This window comes from Melospiza melodia, chromosome 4 (genome assembly GCF_035770615.1).
Source record: "Melospiza melodia melodia isolate bMelMel2 chromosome 4, bMelMel2.pri, whole genome shotgun sequence".
Taxonomy (NCBI): domain Eukaryota; kingdom Metazoa; phylum Chordata; class Aves; order Passeriformes; family Passerellidae; genus Melospiza; species Melospiza melodia.
This window is the reverse complement of record NC_086197.1, coordinates 75,917,112-75,944,549: the sequence shown is the minus strand read 5'-3', so window position 1 is coordinate 75,944,549 and position 27,438 is coordinate 75,917,112. Positions and strand designations below refer to the sequence as shown.

The 27,438-nt window shown below is 38.5% G+C and overlaps 1 protein-coding gene across 1 annotated transcript in view; it reads left to right on the top strand.

The window, feature by feature from the left end:
* The window catches only part of CNTN1 (contactin 1), a 204,600-nt gene that overhangs the window by 54,581 nt on the left and 122,581 nt on the right, over nucleotides 1-27,438 (top strand). The window contains exon 2 of the mRNA XM_063155209.1: nucleotides 4,850-4,893. The gene's annotated coding sequence lies outside the window, so the exon portion shown is untranslated. The remainder of the gene's footprint in view (nucleotides 1-4,849; nucleotides 4,894-27,438) is intronic.

Sequence of the window (27,438 nt, the reverse complement as noted above, 5' to 3'; positions counted from 1 at the left end):
GTTTTGCACTGATGAGTTGACTTGTTCATAGCCTGGGTTTGCAATGAGCTCATCTGTAGAAGGGTGAGATCTTAGATGTCCACTGCTCACCAACCTAGTTGCCCCTGTTTGCAGACCTAAATAGCTAATGGAACAGTCTGCAGCCAGTAGAAGATGATGAGATGTTGCTGTGATTAATTTTAAAAATTGTTTAATCTCATTCTAACTTGATGGTGGCAGCTGGAAGTGTGGGTTTTGATGCCTTTGGCAGCAGCTTTGCTGAAGGCAGGCAGGGCTCTGGTGCTCAGCCTGGGACTGCACCTCTGTTACAGAGACAGAGAAATGATGAGTGATGTGAGGAGCTGTGGTTTATCTTTAGCTATAATCTTACCTTTCTAATCAAAATACAGCTGTTATTTCAGTCCAGCTCCTTACAGTTAGTGATACAGTTAATACACAGACTTTAGTGTATGTTCCATTCTCTGGTGCACACTCACCCTTTCAGCATCCTTTGAGCCTGCAGCCTGCCGGTGTCAATACTTCTCAAGAATAATTGGAGGACAGATGAGTGAGGTTACAATGAATCAGCAGAACATTGGTGCAAAGACGAGTGGCATGCTAATCCTGGGGGTCCCTTACTGCCTTCTCATAAATCCACTAAGAGACATTTTTACTTGTTTTCTAGCAAGGTTGATTACTTGTACTTTGTAGGCACACAGTTTGTGGTAGTTGGTAGTGAGGCTGTGGCTGACCCTCCATCCCTAATGGGCTACAGCTGTGAAAAGCAGGTGGGCAGCATTGAAGGTAATGAGACATGGAATGCTGACCAATCAGAAACCGACCAATCAGGAACTGACCAATCAGCACTGACCAATCAGCACTGACCAGTCAGTGCTGACCAATCAGGAAGGGGACCAGAGGGCACACAGGTGCAATGCACTGGCCGTCAGAGGTATAAAAGGTTGGGCTGAAGCACAAGGAGGGCAATGCTTGTAGCCTTGGGTGGGGTAAGGTGTTACTCTGCTGGGCAGGTGCCTGAAGCCTTCTGATGAGGTATGTGTGAATCTGCCGGGGAGAATGCTTAAAGCCTTCTGAAATGTGTGGTGATACTCTGTATTGTGGCCCTCTGAGCTCATTTGCTGTGATAGCACTTTTGTAATTGATTCAGGGCTCTACAACATAATCTTTCTTCCTTTCTTCTCTTTACTAATGTTAAAACTGATTTTACCTGACTCACTCCTGTATACTGTGAGATGTATTTTCTGGCTCATACTTTTTGTATTTTCCTGTGTCAGTGCTGCACTACACTCTGGGGTTTTTTCTAGGGTTGTAGATAATTCTGCAATCCCCCCCCCCCCCCCCCCCCCCCCCCCAATTCCATTTAATAGTCTATGAAGGAGCTTTCTCAATATTTGGCTTCTGATGATTGGAATTTTTTTTTTATGCTAGTGCATACCTTCCTGTTTTTCTGCTCTAAGCCTGGCCTTCAGCATGTGAGATGAGTTAATGTCTGAGCTTAGAAGACTGGTATGACTTCCACGCAGTAGTGTCAGAAAGAGCTAAGTTTTCTTCACAGTTTTCAAGCTTTTTTTTTTTTTTTTTTTTTTTTTTTTGGTATAGGAAAGGCTATATGTGTGGGATGAAGAAAAAACACACTTAAAGGGATTAGGTGGACCTGCAGAGGAGGGCTTTATGGAAGGATGGGAAATTACTGCCAACAGTTTGACTAAAGCTACTAGAGAAATGTCTGAAGTCCTTACTGTCCTGAGTCAGAACTGAAATTTTAATGTAATTTATACCTTTAGCACTGCTTTGTCTAATGGCCTGTACCGAGATCCTTTTTTAGTGTAACAAACTAGCATATTGAGTTTTCAGTTGAACCTTAATATCTCTAGGAAGGCAACAGCTTTGTGTGTCTTTCAAACTTGGAATATCTAAGCTCCTGACATGCAAAAAAACAATGCATGTTTTTTATTAATGCAGGATTGTGTATGCTGTATTCCCAGCCAGAAGCCATTCCTAAGTAGGTCATGGAGATACAAGTATCTTTCTGATGTAAACCCAGTAATCATCTTTGAGCTTGGTCAAGTTCTTACTTTCCCTGTGTTTTTTGTCCATGGGTGATCTTCTGCATGACGTACTCCTACAGTGTCATCCACAATGTATTTGTATATGTGACAAGTACTACAAAAGGGCTTTTCTCTGAGTGGAGGTTAATTTATAATGGCCTTTTTTTACCACTGCTGTGCACAGCCAGTGCCTGGTGCTGAACTGATGGGCTCCTCTGATTAGCAAAGTGTGAAAGTGGTGTTTTCAAGGTCTCCTTATGATTGCTTTGGCATTACTGAGTTCAGCAGTAAACTTTATCCATCACAGCTCTCTCTTGCTTCACAATGTGATTAAGGCTGAAGAAGTGAAGATATTCTAAAATGCTGTGTGTTTTTCTATAAATTTTCATGCATGGAGATTCATGCAAATCACTTCATTATCTTTTACAGCCCACTGCAAATGGGAAAAGTGGGGTAAAACTGAAAAAAAAAAGTATTCTGCCTGTCTTCATTATGTTATGAGCTAAAATTATCAAATCCTGTTTTCATGACACCTGATGCAGTATTGTGAAATCTTGAAAAATGAACACCATTGCTTTCCCAGGTAACTCAGTGACTCGATTCAGGTACCTGTAGATTGAAATACTTTGAGTTCAGTGCGGTTCCTCAGATATGAAAGAAATATAGTTTGATGGCTTCCGGAGTTGCCTGTGAAAGATGCTTATTTAGTCACTAGGAGTGAGTTTTGCTGGAGCATCTGCTTCCCTTGCTGTGCCTTGGTGCGTGGGGAGGGGAGCTGCTGACCTGGACTAAATTTGCTGGTGATTTCTTTAACCTTTTCTTTTTTCTTCTTACATTGTACAGCAGTCATAAGCTTTAGCTGAAATAAATAAATATAAATCTTGTAACAAGTGCAAAGTCTGGTGTACAATAAAGGGATGATAGAAAATAACATGGAGAGAGTTACAGAAAGACTATTGTTTTGTAGTGCTAGGGAGTTTCACTGAACATGATAGTAAATAGTTCTCATCCCTTTGCTTTAGAAAAATGTGATTAGTTTAGAGAACTCTAAGAAGAAATTGGCATTCTTAAAATGCTTGCCATTTCAGAAAACCATTCAGAACCTTGATGCTGGATTTTTTATTTATTTTCCAGCCCAGCTAATCAATTTTGTAGCAAGCATGTAAACAGTTCTATTTAGAGCTGAAAGAATGACAGAATATATTACATTATTCTGAGAGTGTACTCAATGACTTGTTACTCCAAGAACTTCATGCTCAAGATAAATGTCTTTCTTGAAAGCCAGTTTTATGGGTTACTAAGATTTCTGACCATGCAAACACGTACTCAGCAAGGAAGTGAATAGGGAATGAAATTTAGGTATGGCAAAGTGAATCTTTTTCTGTCTGGGTCTGTAAGAGTAGTTAAAATTACATATTCTCAGTAGTAGGTTACAAGGAGGTAGAAAGTTTTATAGATGGGAAATACCATGATATTCTGTCCATGTCAGCAGCAGAAGGATTAAGCACAGGTGTTTTAACATGTACAGTAACTGACCTATAACAGGGAGAAAGGATGAGCCTGAAAGTACAGTCATCATCTTCTCTCAGCACAGTGAAAAGTAGTACAGTAAGTCAGAGTACAAGAGAAACAGAGTAACAGGCACACCTTGACTAAGCTACCTATGGAGTAATACAACTTTGGAGCCTGAGTGCCTGGATTTTTACAGCACTCGTAGAAGTAGCAGTTGGACTTTAGATATCTAAAATAATTCCATGCCTCATATACTTGAATCATTGACCTTTTGACTATGAACACAAATTAAAAATTCTGTTTATATAATATGAATGAACTACAGTTACAAAGGAAATAGATGGGAGTGAGCTGAAAATCTTTGCCTTTTATAGTAGCAAACTTCTGAAGTGAGTTCTCTGTATTAAGCAGTGGTTGGAGCTGCTGTAGATCTTTGAAGCATTTTAAAGTTGCAACTAGTGCCGCTGTAATGTGGTTCCTATCTTGATCCACTGATCAAGATGTACTGTGGATGTAACTCCCAAACTCCTAAGGGAGGCAGTTGAGATTTGGAGGTACTTTGACAGCATCTATAACTGTGAATCAGAAAAGAGTTGGGACAAAGAAGTCGTACCCAAAGTTGTGTACTTTTTTTTTCCTGGAAGGGCATGCCAAAATTTGATGGATGGAGACAAATATAAGGAGGGGTCAGAAGAGATACCACAGAGGGAAGAATTGTGTTGGAGAAAGCAGGAGTTTTGTGATAGTATGTGTCTGAGCAGGCATCTCAGTGTAATTTACTTCAGGAGAGAGCTCAAGGATCAAGTGGTTCTGATGTTAATAATGTTTCTGTGCTCAGATGTTAATAACTTGAAAAAGTAGCTAAATCTTCACCAAGCCAGTTTCTAAAGGAAGCCTATAATAGCTTATTGTCAAGTTATCAGGAAAAATAAAACCACACAGGTTTACTCTGCTTTTAATTTTAGTAGAATGTTATGGGTATGCCCTATTTTTATACAAAAAAGTGACTTACTGGAAATCCACATATTTATAAATGCTGGAAACATCTGCTTTTAATTTTAATGCTGGAAACATCTGCTTTTAATTTTAGTAGAATGTTATGGGTATGTCCTATTTTAATACAAAAAAGTGACTTACTGGAAATCCACATATTTATGAATGCTGGAAACATCTGTTAAAAGCTGATTGTATGACAGCGTATGAAGTTATGCATAACAAATTCTGATAACTGGTAACTGAAAAACTGAGGATTGAGCAAACAAGTGAACCCTCTTTTTATTCATTTCTAGATACTTGCTCTGGATCTGCAGTGAAACAGTCTACCTTATTAGAGGTTGGTGACTTTTTTTTCAGCTCTTACATACAATTTTAAAGTAATCTTTCTGAGAGGCAGAACCTCAGTGCCTTTGACATATTGACAAGCTGTTGTGTTGAATGTTTCTGTAGCACTAGACCCAAGTGATCTGTGTAATAGAAACAAATGACAGTAATTCTTCATATTGTGATTTGGGTTTTTTTTGTGAAATTCCTCCTTGCATTTCTGTTTCATATACTTCTTCAGTTAACTGTAACTTAAACAAATCAGTGTAGATCAGACTTGAGTTTTTAGTCATCCTTAGCTAACCTGTCTGACAAACAGCCCAAAAATCCCCAGTTTTACTGTTTAATTCATTCTTCTAGAGTCAAATATTTATCTGGATCTTTCATCCATTTCCAAAGTACTAAGACATGACTTTGTGTATATGTGACAGTATGTGGATTATATCGTGGTTCATTAATATATTTATATATTATATAGTATGACATGAGTGTTCAATGCTAATGAGATTATACATTTTAGGAATTATTTTTTCCTTTGGACCTTGATTTATGCTATAATTTCTGCAGAGAGCTAACTCATCTGTTAAGCTATTTTTATTTCTGTTCTATCAAACTGGTTTCTTCACTAACAAAGATGAAAGTGCAGCTTATTAATAGTTATTTGTGATTCCAGTTGTCTGATCAGAGTTCTGGAAGTTTGGCAATGCATTTCTATTTGGATTGAGTATATCATGGCTCACTGTGTTAGTTCCTGTCCTTACACAGCTGTGCTTAGGCTCTTAGTACGATTCACCTTTAAGTGAAGCTTCTTATCAGCCAGATCTGCTGGAGCCATTAGCATTTCTCAAACTTGCAGCACATCCACACTGTGGCTAGCAGATGTTCATAGGGCTTCTACCCTCTGTGCTTACAAGGGCATAATTTTTGCTGTATGACAGGCATTTGAGATAGATCTTTCATTCCTGAAACCTGTTCCCTATTTGAGATCAGATCCATTAAATTGTTTACAGACTGCTTTTCTGTTTGAGAATGAGTTTATCCACCCTAATTGCATTGCTCCTCACACTCAATTTTCCAAGTATATGTTATACTTTCCTCACCAAGAAGGTCATAACTTAATGTATGCCATAACATAAGGTATGGCATGTGCTGTTGCTCTCTTTAATTAAAGAACTGTTTTCTTTTATTGTATAAATGAGTTCATGATCCCAGGAGCAGCTGGATATACCTGATGCTTTTTGTCCTCATTCAAAATGGCCACAATATCCTGCTGTTTCTAATTTATTCATGTCATCAGTAAAGATGAATATTTCTTTTATTGTTTGCCTGGGAAAATGAAGAACAAAGATCCTTACAGAGGTGTGGAAGGTGTAAGTGCAAGAGTGTGCATTTCCCTGTAGTGGCAGAGAGCATTGCTTATCTCTGCTGGGAGAGGACACCTGCCTGCAAGCTCATCAGGTGGTGCTGGGGATCTGTGCAGCTGCACTGAGATGCAGGTCAGGTGTAATGTAATTCAGTGCTTTTCCCCAGGGAAGGAAGCAGCTGGGAGTAAGTCACTGGTGTCCTGCACAGCTCTCTCCTGAGCCCCCGGAGCGCAGAGAGGGAGCAGGTCACATGGTGAGCATACAGCTCCGATCACCATCTTTAGACAGTGCCTGCCATGTGAAATGACAGAGGCTGGGGGTAGGGCAGTGCAGCTGGAATGCAACAGGGCAGCCTCCCTGTTACTCTCTGACCTCATGGGATTAGCCAGTGTTTGTAGGATCTGCCGGTCATTCATGTTTTGTTCAGGTCTGGGAGAGATGCTGAGCTGCCATAGAGGAGCACTCTCTGGCAGAGCTCAGCACTGGGGCCAGGGCTGCAGGGAAGTGGCAAAAAGTGCCTGTTGTGTCCCTCTCTTGGTGTCTGGCTCAGAGACATGGTTCTGTGACAAGACCAAGCACAAGGGCTCTCATGTATTTGAAGAGAAGGTTGAGAGGCAAGTGTATCATGCTTCAGGTATTCAGCAGAAGTAATGCTGGTGTGTTAATTATTGCATAAACTGCAGCATCTCATCTAGAAGTCTCTTTGAGGTATGCTGTCAACTAATTAAATATCCAAGCATTCAAAACTAGTGCTTTTCATATATAGATGTATTTCTGTGCAGCAATGGAGTCTCTTCCTCATTGCAATGCCTCTAAACATGAAAGATTCTGTCTGGTTGTAACTGTTACTTCAGACTAAATACTTGTCAACAGTCTTGCAGAATTCCTTTTGGGTATTTTTTAATCACCAGAAACAGGTCCAATAAGCCTTTCCCTGGAAAGGCCTTCATAGGATAGATTCTGTTTATTATGCATTACTTTCTAGAACTATATATCTGCCTTTTATATTGGAGGCATTATTTTCAAATTACTCAAGTGTTTTAAGATGCTTTTGGTAGAGGCCTAAGCAAAGTATAAAGGGCAATCTGTTTTCCACATAGTAGATTGTTGTTCAGCAGTTTGTGCCAGCCAGTACAGAGTGCAATCATTCCTCTTGAGAGATGAATTACTCAACTGCCTCAGCTTCTGCTGCTCCACATTCTTATCCTTGGACTGTTCGAGTGGTCTGCTCCTCTTGTGGAGCAGACTGGCAGAAATGTAAATATCTACCATTGTCTCCTTGATAAAGGATCTTCACCTGTGAGCTGTTTTGGATATGCACCAGTTTTCACAACAATGCAGTTAATTGTGCTTTTGAGTTGTTTTTTTTTTTTTTTTTTGTTTGAAAGAAAACCAACATTTTTTTTCAATAGCACTGTGTACAGCAGTATCTTATAAAAGTGCTGCAGATTTGCAGAAATTGAGTTATTGAGTGATACAGTGATACATTGCAACAGGCCAGGTAATTTATCTTGCCATTTTCTGTTGAGAAAATTTTGTTTAAGATTATAATTTACTCAGGTGTTTGAAAGAGTAGGGACTGTGGAAAGATTAATTATGTCCAGCTAAGATTGCCTGAATCAACTATATTTGTGTCTTTGACTAATTTTCTTGTGAAATAGGTAGGACCATGTGCCTTCAACATTTAATTTTTTAAAAGTTTGTATTTATTACATGCATACTTCAGTGTAGTTACTGCTGCAGTTTCTCAACATGCCTGAGTATTTTCCCACCTTGCTTGGGGTTAAAATGTGACTGGTATGTTACTGAAAGGCACCTCCAGAGTGGGGTTCCCCCTGGCAGCAAAATCCTTTGACTTTGGCAGGACAGTATGGAAGCACATATGTAGCTGTGAGTTCAATAATTATCAAACCAGCAGCAAATGCTGAGTGTCAGGCATGGATACTTATACCTGGGGGTGTCCAGAGAAGTCTTTGCTAGAGTGGACCACAAAAGCCAGTGGCCTTGGAGGAAACACAGTAACTGATGTAACAGAGATGATGTATACCAGTTCCCTAAATAACCCACAAGCCCTTCATTTGCAAAAGAAAATTAAACTATATTTTGCTCAGAGGAAGCACTGTTTGCATAAACAACATAATTTATTGTAGATTAGGAGCAGAGCACTTGCAGATGTTCAAAACACTTCTTTTGTTAATGTTCAGCACTGCTATCCTTAGGTAGAGCCTGTGGAAGGAAGATTATCCAGATATTTGTCTAACCAACCTCTGGAATTGATGCTGGTGTCAAACACCAACTCCTATTCTTGAGGAAGGAAGCATCTGTGTTGGCACTTAGATCATGGGTGTGGTGAAATCTATTTGAATCAAGGCAAGACATTAATGCAGTTTTATGTGTTGCCAGTTTTCCCAAATAAATAAAAAGTAGTTCATGTGAATAGGAACTGAGTGTGTCAAATGGCCTTGCAGACTTTGACATCTTTGCTATATTTCACTTTCCATCAAGAACAGTGTGTGTTTTCATTGTAAAGAGACTAAGTCTGCAAAGTAGTGCTTACTTGACCTTCCAATAATTCTGCAAAATAGTTGTTACTTGTAGATTTTAAGACCCAAAAAACAATTACTAGATAGCTGCAGGCCACAGAACCTTTTTTTGATATGGACATTAATTTGAAATACATAGGTTTTATTTTTTTAAAGATGTCTCAGTAAGGTATTAAATTTGTTGATAGTTGCATTATTAAAAATGCTTATTCACTAAAAAGCAAATCAAGGGATCACAGATTAATGTTTACACTAAGGACTTTTTAAACAATAGGCTGTATAAATCCCACTCAAAACCACTGCAGATAGTATGAAATCTCTTGCTGTCTGCTGGTATTTGTGGAGTATACAATTTCATCTTAGCTTTGTTTTGAATAACCCAATAGGTTAAAGTTCTTTAGGTCCTGCCGAAGGCAAGTTTGACAACTGTGACTAAATAGAAACTTTAAATTTGATCTTAAATATTCTTTTAAGGTGTTGATTCAAGGACTAAATGCAGAATACCAGTAATGACTTCACTAACATCATGTACTGTCCTAATTATACCAAATACAAAAGCAGAAATTACATGTTCATTCTAAGAATATTTATATATTAGTGTATAATTCTCCCATTTATTACTTCAAGGATGACTGAAACTGCACACTAGAAGTGCACCTTCAGCTGATTTCCTGGTCCTTGCTGAGTTTGCTTGAGAGCCTTTTGGGATATAGCTCTCCATTTTAAAGATAAGATTTCATGCTTGTTCTTCAAAATTAATACCATTCTAAAATTGAGAAATAGCGGAAGCGTAGTACTTTGTAACTGAGAACTGGACAACAATCTGATCCAAACATGAATTATAAATGACTGAGTAGTGCATACCTGATTTTGCACATGAGGTATAGCAAACTGCTGAGTTACATGTGCTCTGCTAATCCTGCATCATGGCAATTTAAACAGCATTGCTGCTAACAGCTCATTATATCTTTTTAATGTCATTTGCATGCACCTACATGTCTATACATGTGCAAATGCATGCACACAAACAAGAGAGGTTTAAATGGAATTGCTCTCTCCTGGATGACACCTGTTTTAGTTACTCCCACGGATGCAGTAGGATGGGATATTTGATTGCTTGCACTGAACAAGCTTCAGAGAATCTCAATAATCACCTTTGAAGGATTTGTTTAATAGAGAGTGTATCCTGGCTACCAGTGTTAATACTAGTGTATCCTTGCTTTGAAAGTGTCTCCAAAACTTATGAGCATTGAAAGTGCCAGAACAACATCAAGATTTAAGCAATTGCTTCTGCAAATTAGATTATTACTCACTGTGAAACTGCTGAAGTAACATAGAAAAAATCTCATATTACTGGAAATAATGGTGTGAAGAGTTCAGCTTTTGGGTGTGCGTCACATGTGGGGAGGAGAGACACCATCTGCTGCCTACTGAGTGCTGCTCTGGTGAGGAGAGCAGTGTGGGGAGCTGATGGGAAAGCAGTGAGTCTGTTTTGGCAGCAGCCAGATGGGCTGTTCTCCCAGGAGATAAGCTGTGGGACAGATAATGGATCAGAAAAGTGGCTTCCACAGCTGGAGATGATACTGGTGTTAGATGGGTTGGCTGATGTTCTTGATAGACTTGAGTCTGCATCACTGCAGAGTGCTTCTGGAGAGGTGGTCACATTTTTCATCTGAGTAGTGGCAAAGGAAATCTGCTTTGCCAAAAAAAATATTGCTAGAGGTGATCTTCTATGCAGAAACAAGAGGGGTGGTGGCCTACAGAGACTTGTTTTTTACTAGGGGTAACTTCATTTAGAAAATTGAGTTTGTTTCCAGAGCTCTGTCAAAAATAGGCATTTGAAGTATGAAATTGTATGAGGAGGGGTATGTATACTGCTGAGGTATACAAACTGATCTCAATGGCCCAGGTGCTTCCCATCTCCATTTTTCTGATGAGGTTTCTTTGTTTCCTTCTCCTCCTTTCTATTTTACCCCATTTTTCTTAGCTCAGTTTTCTCTTTCTATCACTGTTTCAATCCTTCTGGAATAATTGCTTCCAGTGAAATCCAGTTCTCAACTATTTGACATTAGGAAAAAGAGTTTTAGGCCACTAAACTCCCATCAGCTATTATTCCCTTCCCTTAGGCTTGCCTAAAGGAGGCAAAGACTGTCATTATGGGCTCTTTACCCCCATGTATTCCTTACAGATTCCTACCAGCCTGTTCATAACCATAACAAAAAATTACCTAATACAGTAATCTTAGAAGCAGTGAGTAATTTTCTTCCATAAATCACAGGTGTGGATCACTGAGGGTGACAAACTCACCAGCTACCATCTCTCTACCAGGTCTGCACAGGGAAAAGCAGAAATGGCCTGCACATTGCTTTGTGGCCACAGACTTGATTGCATCTTGAAAATGTTCCTTCTTCTGCTTCACAACAGAGTTTGAAGATGAAAATATTCTTCTAAATTAAAATGTTCTTCTATATCCACAACATGCCTTGGAGTTAATAAAGGATTTAAATTAAACAGTAATAGAAACCTAGAACAATGGTCCATGTTTCATTTCATGGTGGATAAAGAAAGTCAGCCTTATTTCTATTTCATTTGTATTTTGAAGCTCAAACTCAGGTGAGAGCTGTGGCTTATGATTGAAGTCTCCCTCTTGCTGCTGAGCCCTGTTCACTGTTGTGGTTGCATGCATATCTTAGGTATGTTCCAGTTTTGTCTGTGTGTGTGCATTTTTGTGCCTGCAACATGACTCTACAAAATTCCCATTATTGGTTTTTGCAGTGAAATTCAGTTGAGCAATACTGAACCAACTGGACACATTCTTGTGTGGAGAAGTCCAGGAAGAGTGAAATTTATGGTATTGATATTTCAGGCCTATTGTTTAGGAAGCTTAAGTATTAAATTAGGTGCTTCAGCAGACCACGTGTGAGTTATTGGAGTACATTCCTGAGCTGCATTAACTTGCTATCAGTTTCTTGGCTCCTGATAACCAATTCTTAGAGAAGTTGTCTTGAAGATAATATTTAAGGTGGGAGATGCAACCTGTGTGTTTCTGATTTCTCTTCCCCTTGTTTGATAGAAAATGAATAACAATACTTTTCAAAGTGAGTGATGTTTGTGCAGGCTTGGGAATATGTCTGTGTGAATTTGGTGTTGGCTCTGTGAGCAACATCTTTATCACAATCTCTGTTTTGACAGGAGGTTTTCATTTAGCTTTTTATAGTCATTTCATAAGAGGCATTTGCATGTAATAGCCAAACTGCATCTGGGAAATTGTGACAGGAGCAATCAGACTGTGGATGTTTTTACAGGTCAAACAAGCAGCTGATTGCCAGCAACATGGCTCAGCCTCGCAGAGTAGGGCTGGGAAGAGGAACCTGGAAATTCCTCATGAGAAATGCGGAAACCAGGAGGTGTCAGAGGGTTTTTCAGAGGCTTTCCCTGAATGAAAACCAACTGAAGCAAACAAGGAGCATTATTATTTATCCAAAGCACTCAAACCAACCTGGATTAGTTGTTTCTCAGGGGTGTAACTAAGAAAGGAATGAACAGTCATGTAGGTTGTAGGAAGGAAATTCTTAAGCTCTGGGTCTTAAGGAGCAGAATTTCAGAGAGTTGAGATTCTGGTGAAAGCCACTCCACCCTTGGGGAAGGCATGGAAAAGACAGCAGTAGGGTGGGCAAGACATGAATCCTGTTTGACCTTTCCTTTCAATACAGAGTAAAACTAAAGCATCTTTATATTCGTCATGAAATTTAAGCAAGAAGTAGAAGCTGTGACGACCCATGAGTGAGTAGCTAACAGAACAGCTCTTGGAGCTGGCTTGTGAATCGTTCCAGCTCCTTGCTCTGCCTGGTTCAGGCACAGCCCTGGGGCTGTGCTTCCAACCACTGTCACTTTGTGTTCCAGCTGCTCAGCCTTGGAGGTGTGCAAGGATCAGACTATCTCATCACTTAGATTGGTTTCTATTTTGATGAGAAACCTACAGCTGAAAAAAATATCATGAATACAGTTAAATACTTTTGGGGACTTGCTTCACACAAGGACATATCATATATATAAATTATGGTGTGCAGGGTACATATAAAATTCAAAATAAATATTTTAGGATATATTTTCCATGTATATTTAACTCCATTATGACAGTCTTATGTTACATAACTCAAATTTAATAAGCTGATGAAATTTTCATAGAGTTGGTGCTGCCAGCACTGCTAATGTAATGGAACTTTAATTTGCCATAACATTTTATTGTTTCTTAAGGAAATGAGGTTTGTGCAACTGCTTTTTGCCTGTCAGTTCTCTACATCAAATTCTGACCTTCTGTACTAACTCCCACTAAAATGAGTGAGGTTCTCTGCAAGCCTTGAAGAGAATTAGGTTCTTAGAAGTTTCATGGTGTCCATGGTTGAGTACAGAGGAAAAAACCCAAATCAGTGCCCTCCTGAGTGGAAAGCTGTTACATATTTCCCTTGGCAGCATCAACATGTACACACTCTGGGCTAAGCATAGCAGGCAGTGTCTCCTGCCCAGAGGAGATGTCAGGAAGTACATGTGCTGGGAAAGAAACTGAAATTATTTTGTTTAAGAAGCATGAGAGAAGTAGGACTTCAGTTTGTAGGAAGGCTTGTTTCATTACATCTGTTGACCACAGAACAAATGATTACATTTTTTCTAACTTTCACCGTTCATGTTTTAGATTTCAAGTACATAATTACTGAATTCACCAACCATGCAGTTTTAGACATAAGATGCCTCAGAGATGAGAACAAGTGGAAAATTGAGTCTATGTACATTTATGCTTAATGCAGCTAAAGCTATTTTGCTTTATATTTTATCTTTAACCAAACCATTTTTTGGTTTTGTTCTCTGGCAGCAGTCTGAGATACAGCTCAGCTGTCTGATGTACAGCTTCAGAAATACTTTTGTCGGGTCTTTCAACAGATTAACGTTAGTTTTCATTAAATGTCTCTCCAGAAGAAAGACCATTAAAAAAAATAGACTTCTGTATGGAGTCACAATTAATTTAAGTACTTTGCCACTGGTGATATTTTGAGAGCTAGTAATGTATGTTCTTATTTTTGCTAGTATCAATATTTTTTCTTTTACTGTACTGTGACTCAAAAGGATTTGAGTCTTATGAATAATTTCTAAAAAACAAAGCATAACATTAGTTCAGAAGTTTTGCTTTTATAAAAGCTAGAGTGGCCTTTGTCATCAAGCCAGAATGAAGAGAAGAAAATCAAATAATGATAATGCACCTTATCCAGTCTGAGTGAAGAAAAAACCTTTATGAGTGCTGTAAAGTTTGTTAAATTTGACATCTGACTGACAGTCAGAGATGTAGATTCCCAGAGTGGAGAGATGCGACTGCCACTGACCTGCCCTTGTCCTCCCTGAGTCACCAGTGTGCCAGACAGCTCCTCACAGGGCCTGTGGAAAGACAAGGGACACAGAAAAACTGGTATTGCACCTAGAGGAGATCTGCTTTAATAAAAATAGAAATACTTTGAATGAAATGTGCAGAAATAGTGCACAGAGGACCTAGGATCAAAACCGAAGGTAAATGATCTGTCAGCATAAAGGCATAAAAGCATCTGGAAGAGGTTAGAAAATACCTTCAAAAATATGAGTAGGTAGAAATTTTAGAAAAATGCTTTGATGCACAGGTGAACGATGTTGCAAAGTAATTGCTTAGGACAGTTCATTTTGCGGATGAAAAACTTCCATTGAAGGTATAATTGGAGAACTACAATTAGATCAACAGAAGTTTATCATCTGTATATGATTATACAGGTAATATAGTAGTTCCACCTATTTTTTGACATAATATTAATAAGGAAGTGACATAGTAATCCAATTATTTTAAAATTATTTTTAAATTAATAAAAGGAAACATATCGCAAAATTATGCGTTGATGTTATCATGACAGTTTATTATCTCAAAAGAAGTTAACAAATTTCCAAAGGACAGCCAAAGTTTATTGATAGTTCTGATAGAGGGTAAGAGAAATAAATTTCTTTGTGTTCAAAGGCATAAGGTTAGAAAAGGTTAAGGACAAAGGTGTTCATTGAAGAAATGCAAGCACTTCTTTCTTTAGGCTACTAGTTGCTGTTTTAAGATGTTGGAGTAGATTAAGCTAAGCTTTGGATAGCTGCAGCATTTATGTATGCTGCAGGTATCAAAAACTTTGCTTAATCAGTATGGCCTGAAATCCTGATCTTGGGGATATATGGACACTTCAGCAGTCCTCACCTGTCAGACTTTGAATTTAGAGGATCTCCTTAAATACAACATGGATTCTTTCCAGCCTTGATATGTTAGGAAACTGATGCACCTTGAGAGAAGGGGGGAGAAGAAAAGGCAGTAAAGTGGAGTTACCTTCTCAAATTAGGACATAGCTGGAGTATGGCATACAATGTCACCAGAGTCATAAAACAGGGAATATAGTTTGTTTTGTATGAGCCAGCCTAAGCAATGCCATGGCATATTCAAGATGTTTAATATGTTTGTGCCATCAGTGCAGATGTGGGAAGGACTGTTAGGTAAACTCGTAGGGCAACAACCACATCAGGTACTGGGCTCTACCTGTCCTGGGTCACCTGCTGCTGCTTCCAGATAGCTGAGTACATGGCATACAGATAAACTTCATAGCCTAGGCTGTCACCCTGTTTTTCTTTGTGAAGTTTTCTTTATGTCAAGTCTGGGAGCTGTATAGAAGTGCATATAATTAGTGAAATGTCCTTCACTGGTGGTATGAGGATTTTTTGCCTTTCCTCCATTTGGTTTCTGAAGCCTCTAGGATTAACCTTCAGCCTGAATGAGTCAGGCAATCCACTTATGTTCCACTAGCAGTGCACTGTATTTTCAGCAACTCAAATGTAATTTGTTTTAGTACAGTTAATGATATATGTAATCATATTTTCTGGTACTGAGTTATATTTAATAGAGTTGAAACATCACGCAACATATAAACCTTAAAATGGCCTTTTTACGTCTTCTCCTAGTTTCCTGCCTCCCCAGGATGATGTCCTTTTGTTCTGGCTGGTTTTTATCCTCTGGGTAGGCAGAGGGAGGTGGTATGACTTGAAATTAAAAGTTCCAAGTATGTAATGTTTGAAACTCATCAACATGACTTTAGGAGCATCAATAATGTAAGCATAAAGGTAGGTATGAGGGCAAATTGAAGATGAATGTTGTATACATGGGAAATAGACAGATGGGAGATTGGTGTCTCCGAATGCCGGACACTGGGATAGAACCTAGGTCTCTAGGTACTCAGGGAGAAGAGAGGCAGGAACCAGCACTTAAAATTTGGTAGGTTACATTATAAAATTATCTGGAGTGTGGACAGAGCATTTGATATATGATTTTATGTGAAACTTGTCATTGTGTTTCATTCCTAATTACACTGAATTCATTCAGAAGCAGAAATCTCTGCCTAGCATAGGGCAAGAGCCAAGAGGCGTACATAGGGGTTTTACTATCTGATACTGCTGATGAATTCACTGGACTCTATACATAAAGTTAAATGTTTAAGCATATAACCAGAGAATACAACTGGTCTGAAATAAGAGTAAAAGGGAAAAGTTAAAGGAGAGCATGATCAAATGTTGTAGAATAAAAAGGCAGCAAGTTGTTCATGTTGTTTTCAAAAACTCCTGACAATTTATTTGGATTTTTCAAAATTCATTCTGCTGCAGCTAAATGCAGATAAAATTTTATTACAGAAATTCAGACATACTTTTCCTTGACCACTACTCTTCCTGATTGGTGGGGGAAAAAAAAAAGTCTGTATTTCCAAAAAGCCTTGTCTAAATATAAGACTGAACACTATGACTGGTGATGTTTTGTAAATGTTTAGTGTACTGAAGAAAGACTGTGGTCAAAAAGAATGCATTTCCATAGGGGACTAGGAAGAGGTGCACTGCCTCCTCGGGACTCCTTCCGACAGGTCCTTGTCGTGTTGGGGACCCAGAGGTGGACACAGGGCTCCAGGTGGGGTCTTAGCAGAGCAAAGGGGTGGAATCACCTCACGTGGCCTGCTTTCATGCCTGTTTTGGATGCAGTCCAGGATATGTTTCACTTTCTGGGCTGCAGGTACACAAAGCTGGGTTATATTGAGCTTTTTGTTCAAAAACATTCCTAGGTCATTCTCCCCACGGCTAGTCTTGATCTATTCTCCAGAAAGATTGCAGAGGTTTGGCCATTTGTTCGTAACTACTGTGATCAGCTCTTACCCAGTCCAAATGTCACCAAGATGTTAAATAAAACAACACATAAATAAAATGTGTTCCAGTGTTTCTTCCTTTTCTTCCATAAATTGCAACTGAACACCCAGTTACCTACGCCAACTCTTTGTTTCTGAAGGAGTTTTGCAACTACCTATTGGAGAATGTGAATAAAGGAAAAGACAACACATTTCAAAATCAGGTGTGGAAGATCTTGTTCAGGGTTTGGCTTCAGGTCAGACACATAAATCTTAAGTGCCAGATATAGATCTTGTGATCATCTGGCTCTCTGCTGTATGTTTGTTGTAAGAGTCCTTGGCTTCATAATAGATACTTTTCGTCTAAATTAGCTTCCATAAAAGTTCTTCATTTTACTTGGTAGTCTCCCAGCAGAAAGCAGCTCCTTGGAGAATGTATGATAATGGTGTAATATTGAGGCAAAGTTCTGGCAGGATTTCATGGACTACTTTTATAACATTTCTACTTGATTTTCCCATTATAGGCTTACAAAGCCAAGATTATCTTAAGCATGTCAGTCCTGTTTAAATCCAGTTGGTTATTTTTATTATGAAAATTAACATTTTTAAGTGCTTTGCTGGATTGGGGCCCAGATGATTGTTACATCTTCCAAATTAAAGCTTCCTTGATGATCATAATAAGGGAATTATAGTAATAATTATTAATGAATAGTATTACTGTGTAAATTCCCCTGTGAATCTAACTGCATATAGGAATTAGAGCATCGGCTCCAATAGTTTATTAATGTGCCTTAGCAGTCTTACTGCAATTTATTTACTTTCTTGCTTACTGATAACTATTTCTAATTCTGATAAAAATAAATCCTTTGTGATTTGGAGGTGGACTGTTTGGATCACATGGGAGTAGATAATAAATCTTCAAAATTCTCCCTGTTGAGGAAAGCAAAAAAGTCCAAACAGTCTGAGTTGACCTTTAAAAGGTAAAAATCTTCCTTTTCACATCTAGGAAGAAAAGCAGCAGAGAAGTTAGGAACCTCCAAATGTATCTTGTATCTAAGTCATTGTGTCAGTGAAAAGGAGAATTTGAGAATGAAAATGACTTTACATAGGCTGGGTCATTTTGACAAGCTGTTTGAGTGAGCATTTCTACAGCTCATAGAGGTGAACATAGAAATGGTAGCACTAACACACTTGATCTTTCCTGCTGGTTTATTCATTATTGATTCTTGACTCTCCATTGTGATAAACATGCAGGGAAGAATCTTTACTGCATTGCTGTCAGGGGCAGTTTAGAATGCTGAAGCAGTTCAGGGTGGGTCTCATTTTTCTGGCATGGCGCAGTATTTAGGAGTCTTTAACTTTTATTTCAATAAGCCTAGGATAATTGCAAGGAAACTTCTGGATATCAGCAGCCAGGAGAACTCACATATTTCCTTCATCCAGTAGGATGATGGCGAGCTGCTTCTCCTAGCAGCAGGAACTTCTGATAAAGTTCAAGGCTTGGGTGCCAAAGTTATGATCACAAGTCCTACACCTCAGCTTGCTGTGCCATCAGTGCTCCCAGTCTGGGGATGATTGGTGTCCAAGACAAGCTTAATGCTGTGGTGGAAGGAAAGCTGGAAAGGGTGGAGAGAATGTGGCTGTCTGGAGTCGCATGTGAAGTAAATGTCGTGTGTTGTAGTACCACACAGAGACAGAAGTGGGAGAAATTGAGAACCACAGAAGCTGAGATGCAACTAGGTTTTGGTTGGGCTTTTGTTTGTTGGGTGTGTGCTGTGTTGTTTTAGAGTTTTTTTCCTTAAAAATGGTCAGAGTCTGAATCTTTAAAGGAAAACCCAGAAAAGTGAGCTGGTTTGGTAAGAAGGGCAAAGGCTGTCGCAGGGCAGTGGTACAACTACTTGTACTGCCCTATGTCTAGATGTGTTTTTGAGGAATTATTTTATGATGAACACTGTAGGTATTTTCCAGATGCATTGCAGTACTACAGAGAGGGTTGTACAAGACACATTTTCTTTAGTTTATCTCAGATGGCTTTGTTGTCTGGTCTTAGTGTCATGACAACTGAAGTCTTGTATGTTTCCTTTTAAAGCAACAGGGGTTTTCATTGGTATCTCAGCTTGTTTCTATGGAGGTAGCAGATAAACATAACTACTTTTGTGAGAAGCATAACTAAATACTATGAAGCAAACATTTCCCAGACTACAACAACCCTGCAGTCCTGCTAAAGTTAATAGAAACTGCCAGTAATTCTATAGCAAAATTGGAGCCTGTAGGCTAGAAAACAATTCTTCAAACCCTGGCCACAGTTTTAAGCTTGTGTAGTCGTTTAAATTTGTCACTAATTTGTGCTCTGTGTTTTGTACAGTGCAGCAGCAGTTTTGTTTTATATTAGGAAATAAGAGGAAGATACTGGTAAGAGGCATGTATCAGATTCAGTGCTTCTACTACAAAAGATTACTAGCTTTTTAAGACGTGATAACATATCAGTAGTCCGGAAATACACTGGTAAGATCAAAATTGAATTTGTTAGAGGATTCCTGTCCTTCATTGTCAGGTTATCTTAGAATATTACTCAATCTGATAGGAACAAAACCTTTTATGTGCTTTATGGCAGAAAATGCACTGAAAACAAGGGGAAGAGATGGAATATGGCCAATATCACTTTTAAGTTCAAGACTAACTTAATTTGCTCTTTAGAAGTCAATTAATAGATTTATATTTAATTTTCTAATGGGTAAATTCTATTATTTACTTTTAAAGTTGTATGCCTGCAGTTGTTTTTTTTAGACCATCATCATGCTTGAAAGAAATGAATAATTTCTGTGAGAAATTGGGTGCAACTTCAGTATAATGAAACTTCTCAGAACAGGTGGGCTGTATCAGTGACATTTAACTAAATCTTAAGTGCCAGGTGGTATATTTGCAATTTATTTCAGGATTTGGCCATAGATTCATTGTTTGTCAGTACCCATATACTGCTGTTATAAATAAAAGCTTTATATACAGAATGGAGCAAAACCACTTTCTGTAAATGCAGCCCTCAAACACACAATTAAGCTAACACAAAAGGATAGTACCTTTTGATATTCTTCAGAAGTCAGTTTTCATGTGGGGTAGCTAGAAGACTTGCGTATTTGTACTTTTTCTTGATGTTGCTACTTTCCTTCGTGGACAGTTACAGTGGGATACACAGTACACGTCCATTAAGCTGCAGCTTCCTTTCCTTTGAAACACACTGTGCATTTTTCTTTTGAAAATACAGTCTCTGTATGCCTGTTAATATCTCAAGCAAAAAATAACTAAAAAATTACCGGGCAGCTTGTGTCAACTCAGAGGCCCAAATAGTTACATTGACATTATTCATCTCACTAGTCAGATGGAGAACTGTAAGATGGACAACTACAAAAAGGCAGTAATTTAACTGTTTTGGTGGATTTTTTGTTTGGAGGGGTGGGGGGATAGGAAAGGAAGTTGACTGTTTCTTAACTTCTGCATCCCATAAGGCACAGTATTTAGTTTTATATGGTGATTTGACTCCTATGGAACATTTCCTGTATTTGTCAAGGAGCTGCTGTTAGTTTTTGCAGACCTTAGTAATTGAAAGAACATTTGGAAAATTTTCTTTAATTTATCTTCATAGGACCGTCCATGCTTCAATGCAGACATGTGTCTGCAAACAGTGAGAGAATGTTGCAGTCCTTCACCCATCCCATCATTGGCCATGTAAATGAAAATGTTTGGTCTTGAAACTATATCAGTAAAAAACACTGGCCAATGACTAGAAATACTTATTTTACATTAAATTGTTTACTTTTTTTAAATCTGTGAAATGTTTAGCTTAATTTGTCTGTATTAAAAGAATTGGTGAGCATTTAAATGTGTACAAGAGATGTGTTTCTGGTACTGTGTCATCATTTTTCATTTTGATTTTTGCTGTTAAAATCAGAAACTGCAATGCTACAGTCATTGGACCAAAAAGTATTTTTCTTTCAGAAATAGACCACACCCATTCAAAAGTATCCTTTATTTGTTTTTTACATACTTATTGTTTACTCATTCAAAACTAATATTCCCACAGTATATCTCATGGTAGCATTTCACTTTGGGAGTAGAAATCGAGCTCATACTTCCTGAAAACAATTCCTAACTTTGTTTTAGTACCATTGCTTTAACTTCTTCTAAAACAAGCAAAAGAGCTTGCATACCCATGTTGTGGTTGGAACCCCTTATGTTTTGTAGTTCATATCATATGTTGTGCTTCTCACAACGTGCTGTCTGTTATTCCTTTGTCTCTTCAGACAAAGTTTTAGACATTAGTCTCTTCATTCAGATATTAGCATCACCCCATGGAAATAGCCTATTCTGTATGAGCTCGTTTTTGTTGGGGGAAAAAAAATAAAAATCACCTAAGACCCCAAACAGTTTATGCAGCATGGGGAGAAGGAATTAAAAAGTCACACAAACCAGTTGCACTGATACAGGTTAGAAAATAAGGCTTAAAGGAAAGAAAGCTTCTCATGCCCATTTTTTATAGAATTTGTAATCCTGATCTGGCTTAATTTTGTGTTTTCCCCCAAAGGTGAAAATTTACATATTTAATTGATTTTCCACTAAATTCTCACTGATAACAGAGTTTTCTGCTTCTACTAATTGCTAGGCTCTTCCCCCTGCAATCTGTGATGCATATTTAGAACTCCTCATTTCATTTCATATTGTCTCTTCATTTGTAGTTAGCAATTTCTCACAGTGCATTTCTAAGGTGGAAGATTAAAAACATGATTGTTCCTGGATTTGAGAATGCATATTATTGCAGGGGAAATTCCTTCCTAGGAGAATCCAAATGTCTGATTCAGTTTTTATTTGGAGGAACACAGTTGTTCCCAAGCAGAAAAGAACCTTTTTTTCTCTATTTGTATTTTTATGTTTATTTTCTCTGGTCAGACAGAGCTAACGCTGTGTGTTCTGTGATGGAAGTGTTGATTCCGAGAACTGTGAACAAATATAGATGAGAAATTCAAAAGCCACGCTCTGGCAGAGAGAAGGGGCTAGTGGTGAATAGCAGAGAATGATTGTCACTGAAAATACAGGCTGTTGGTAGCAGAGAAGTGGGAAGCTTTCTGCCTATTTTGTGTCACCGCTTCTTTGCTGGCAAGCTACTGATCTAGATTGACCTGCATTTGAAAACACTGGGTGGTACTGACTGAGAAGTATGTTTGACATGGGGATAAAAATTAAATACGGGCCTCCCCCTTCAGTTTTCCTGTGATATTCATGCACCCAAATGCTATCTCATGTTGCTTATTAGGAAGCACAGGGACATTTTTGTCATTCAAAAGTGTAGTATGAGATGCAAAATTAGTAAAGAATGAAATAAAATTAAGGTGAGCAAATAATGTATTTCTTCTTGTGGCTTATTGTTGGAAAAGACATGCTCATTTCCTCCATCATTGCAAAGGCAAGGACAGCAGTCCACTCTGAAAAGCTATAATATGCTTTCTCTGAGTTTGCAGACTGAGTAGAAAACAGATGAAAATCTAAATGTGCAGATTACAAAGTGAGCAGGAGAATATGCCTTCTGACTATCATGTACTTTGTCACTAGTATTAATCTGCAGAGAGACTGTAAGTTGGTATTTCTGTGGTTTGGCATCTGAAATGCTTTTTCAGGGCATTAGATTGCTGTGGCCACAAGATCTCTGAATTGGGAGCATGCTGTTCCCCAGATTTCTGGAGTGAGCAGGGTGTGTTCAGCAGAGCACTCTGCTGCAGCATGCAGAGGCAGAGTGGGACATGGGCACTGTCATGATTTCAGTCTGGCCCTTCTGACACGTGCTGTGCTCTGGGGAGGACCTCAGGCCTGCCCTGTTGCAGTGGTCTTGTCCAGTGATCCGGATCTGTGGCTGCCCTGGCTGCCATCAGCCCAGCCCCAAACTGCTGGTTCAGGGGCTGTGGACTTGTGCCTCTAAAGCAAGGGCTGCCTGTGGCCCCTGGCTACCCAAGCCCCTGCCCTCACCGTGTGGCCCCCTCCCACCCAACTCCAGCAAGATGTTTGGATGCAGCAGTTTGTCTCTTGTTTGTATGGTAAAAGGCTTGTCATTAAAGCATTTCAGTCAGCTGGAAACATTTATTGGCTTGAGCTTCATGCTTAAAAAGAGCTGGCAGCCCTGAACTTGTTGCTATGCTCTCCACAGGCAGTGGCCCTGAATTTCTGCTCACATGGATACTTGGATTTTTCTACTCTTTGGCAAAACATGTAATTCAGTTGATTCCTGTGGCGTACCCTGAATTTTTGTAGGTCTTTGGATGATGATATGGGAAGGAGTCTGGCTTTAATAGCAGGCAGCCCAAAACTGAATTGCTTTTGGGTGAAGCATAGGCTTGCTTTGTCTATCCTGTGATGTAAATTGGTACTGTGATGACCAATAAAGAAAATGGGAGTTCTTAACTAATGATGGTTAGAACAATCAATCCAGAGGTGAGGAAAGTCATAGAGGAAGCATGCATAGTAGAGTGCAAAACCAGCATTATCAAAGATGCAGGAGAAAAACATATCAAGCAGAATGTTTGCTAAGCTCAAAACATATGAAGAGGTTCAATTGCTCTAAGGGCTGTCCAGCTGGCCTGAGGACAAGGATGTGACTAAGAAACCATGTGGAGAGAAGACTTGAAGAAGAGAATTTTCCCATCAGTATTACAGATAGTCTGTGGAAGCATATGCTGCAGCAAGTCATGCTGCACTTGGTGCTAGCTTTGGATCAGCAGTGATTTGAAGTAGATTGCTCTGTAAACATTGTAAACCACTTGGAGGGAAGTTTTCTGTGTTATCTTGGATACAGCCTTTGTTGCTGTTTGAGTGCAAAGGCCTAGGAGAACATGAAAGTAGTACTCTCTACAGCTCTATATCTGTAACTGGCTCTTGGGACATTTGGAGTGGCATTTTTCTCAGTATATATGGAATCTCTTTTACACTTGAAATATGGCTGATACATATAGTAGTCTGTTGTACCAATGACTATGGTTACTATATTTTCTTTTATTCTTCTTTTGTTTTATAATATAACTGTAAATAAACAGTATGATTTTTTTAAAGCCTGTGCTATATTACAGAATACAGTATAGTATAAGTAGTAGGGAGAATCATATTGGCATGCAATTTATATAATTGTATTAAATGTCATGATTGTTTTTGAATATTGTTTAAAGAAGGAATTTTCATATAATTAGTATCTTTGACATCTTGGAACACTGGCTTAAACAGTAAAGCAGAACAAGCAGCAGTTTTGTTGTGGTACGTGTTTAGGTATTGGTAGCAGTGTGGTCCACAGAAGATCAAAGTCACATTTTCAGCTTAAATGACTGAACTGGCAGTCTTGATTTTGTTCAGCCTCATATGACTTCTCTGTAGGAATTGAGAGCCAGCTCAAATTCTATGTCTGACTCCATAGGTTCTGTGAGATAGTTCTGGTTAAATTCCTATTGTTCTGTGCCCTCTGGTACTTTCCATTACTGTAGTGCTGAAAAGTCAGAGTCATCAAACAGAGATCACTTTAAACAAACAAGAAGTCTGTCCCTCTCCCAGTGAGAATTACTCATAGTAGTTATGAGTGGAAGTATAACATAAAAGGCAAAGACAGATGGGGAATTGCAAAGAAACAGTGAAAGAAAATCATCCATTGAGGATAGCGATCTCAGCTTTCCAGAGCAGCCAACGTGCTGTCAATCTAATTTGCAATTATCATAGCAAACAAGATTTAAGAAAGGGTTTGAAGGAGGGCAATGCAGTAACTTTGCAGGTGTTGCAGAGTTCTTCCAAAGTGTGAAGTGTAATGGGAAGAAGCACAGAAGTGGTTCACTGAGAATTTAACAAGGACATAATGAAAAATAACTTGCAGACTAACTGTAAGTTGGCTGTTCAGTACCAAGTGAGAATAATAATGAGATAGTCCATGGAACCAGTGTGAACTTGCTTTTATTTGACATACCAAAGAAGTCAAGGAGGCAAGGAGAGAAGTCACATGCTCAGAGTAGCAGTGCTCTGATAAGGTACTGTCTTTGTCCAGGCTAGAGGAAAATATCTTGTATTAATTTGTTTCTAAAATTATGAGAAACTGGACAAGGGTACTAAGTGCATATTAAAAGATTTTATATGAGCAATATTATGCAGAAAGATTTTGCAAGTGAATTTAATGATCTAAGGATGATTTGGGTTAGAGATAACATTCAGACTGACACAGTGATTCAGAAAGAATCTGGCAGAATAAGTTTGTGGGGATGGGTAATGAAAACCTTAATTTATCTATGAGGAGCCTAAGCTGGTACCTGAATTTACAATATCAGAAACACTGTCTGAGATACCAATTTGAAAAGAATGAGGTAGTATTGAAGTAGAGGTACGGCATCTAAAGAGGATATAGTAGTTGATACTGTGTCTATCAATGAGATTGTACTAGAGTAAAGTTTTAGGAAGAAAAAACACCAAAAAATTCTCCAGAAAGCATAGAAGAAACCATGAAGTTGTTCCTTTGAATGACATCCAGAGCAACAGTTAGAGACATCAGGATAAGACTGTGCTAAGGTAGCCAAAACATCAGAAATAAAAACTGCTAAACATGAAAAACTATTGGTATGTCAGGAAGATTGAAAATGAGCCCACTTCCTGAGGCCTGGATAACTGCAAGTTATAGAGTTTTAAAGAGTTTAATTTGCACATTTTTAGTGCAAAAAGTAAAAACCATCAAGAAAGGAAGAACATCAGGACTTGGAAGTGCTAGGTAAATGGTTGGACTAAAGGATCTCAAGGATCTTCTCAACCTAAACATGTGTATGATTCTATAAATCAAGGCTGAGGTTAGACTATAGTGAGAGAATAACAAATAAAAAATAGAGGCGCATAAACCAGTAAAATTTGCAAAAACTAATTACAGAAATAAAATGAAGAGTTGTAAGATGTTTATAAGAAATGGCAGCATTTAATGGTTTTGTGGTCTCAGAATATACTCTGCTAAAAATGGGATCCTGTGATTGAGAGTACCTGACAGTCTACTGCGTAGTATGTCTTAAAACCTTACATGCCATGAGTACTTTCCCATTCCAGATTGAAGAGAAAGGTCCCAATTCTGGAGTTTCTACTTTGAAAGGATAATTTTCCAGGAGGGCTGGGAGGCTGTGTATTGTACTGGAACTGGTTTTCATGATGAAGGATAAATCTTTGTGTTTTTTTCTTGTGGGTTTCTGACATCTCTCCAGGCATAGTAAAAATGAGAATGTCTTATTTACATGAGAAATGTGGAATAGGAAGAGTAAAGCAAGGAGAGCAGGGCATTTTCATTATCTCCTTTTCATCAGCAGCAAATCAGGGAATGCTAAAGTTACAATTAAATACACAGAGAAGGCAATCAGCATGGATTGTCATGTTGTCACAGCTTTTGTCAGCATGGATTGTCAGATATTTTTGGGATGCCTGTCTAACACAGTGAAATACCCAGGCAGTCCTTCAGTGTAATGATACCTATAACACTCCTATTTGTTTGCTGATGCCAGTAACTTCAAGAAAACACTAGTTTGTCCAGTTTCTAGCTCTTACCCTTCTAAATTGTAAAACCCTACTTATATTTGTTATTTTCCAAAGAAAGTGTACCAGTTTCTATTTTTATTGTTGATGCTTCTTATGAAATTCCCTGATAGATGTAAGACTATTCTTCAGAGCTTCTCTTGAGGAACCCACCATATTACATACAAATTCTAAAATATCAGGCAAGTGTTGCTGACATCTTAACAATTTTTGCCCATAAATAGTTATTTAACTGATGTATTATAGTACCAATGACAATCACATGGAGATGTTTTCCATTTCAAACTTCTGAATTCAATGACTAATTTAACTTTCTCTCATAAAAAAAGGCAAACAGTTTCTTTTTGAATCAATGATCAAAATTCATATTCTGGACAGAACTGTCCAATATGGCACTTGTGTTGTGGTATTTACATATGAAATCAGGTTTAAGCAATTTTTCATTTTCTTTAAGGAATCCCAAACATAGCTTGAATAGGGAAGGTGATAATGTTCCCAAAATTACCATGTCTCTTTCCCTACGTCCAGGAAATATTCTTGTTAAATCAAATGAAGGGGAGATACAGTGACGGAATGAAATGTGTAAATTGAGTTGTCTACATGTCAGTACCTCCATGTGATTGACACGCTCTCAGTCTGATCCTACTGGGCAGAAATCTAACCAACAGAGTCCACAAACATAAGAATGATTCAACTTGCTCTTAAACAGACCATAAGAGCTGAACTGACAGATTTCTGACAGAGAATGGGCATCTTACTCTTGCATAGGCATGTGTTGCTATCTGTCCAAATTTAGACGTCTATCTGGAGAACATTCCCAACATAGTAAGAAGTGGAAGATGTCCACTGGAATGGTAAGAGCAGGATGAACTAGTCT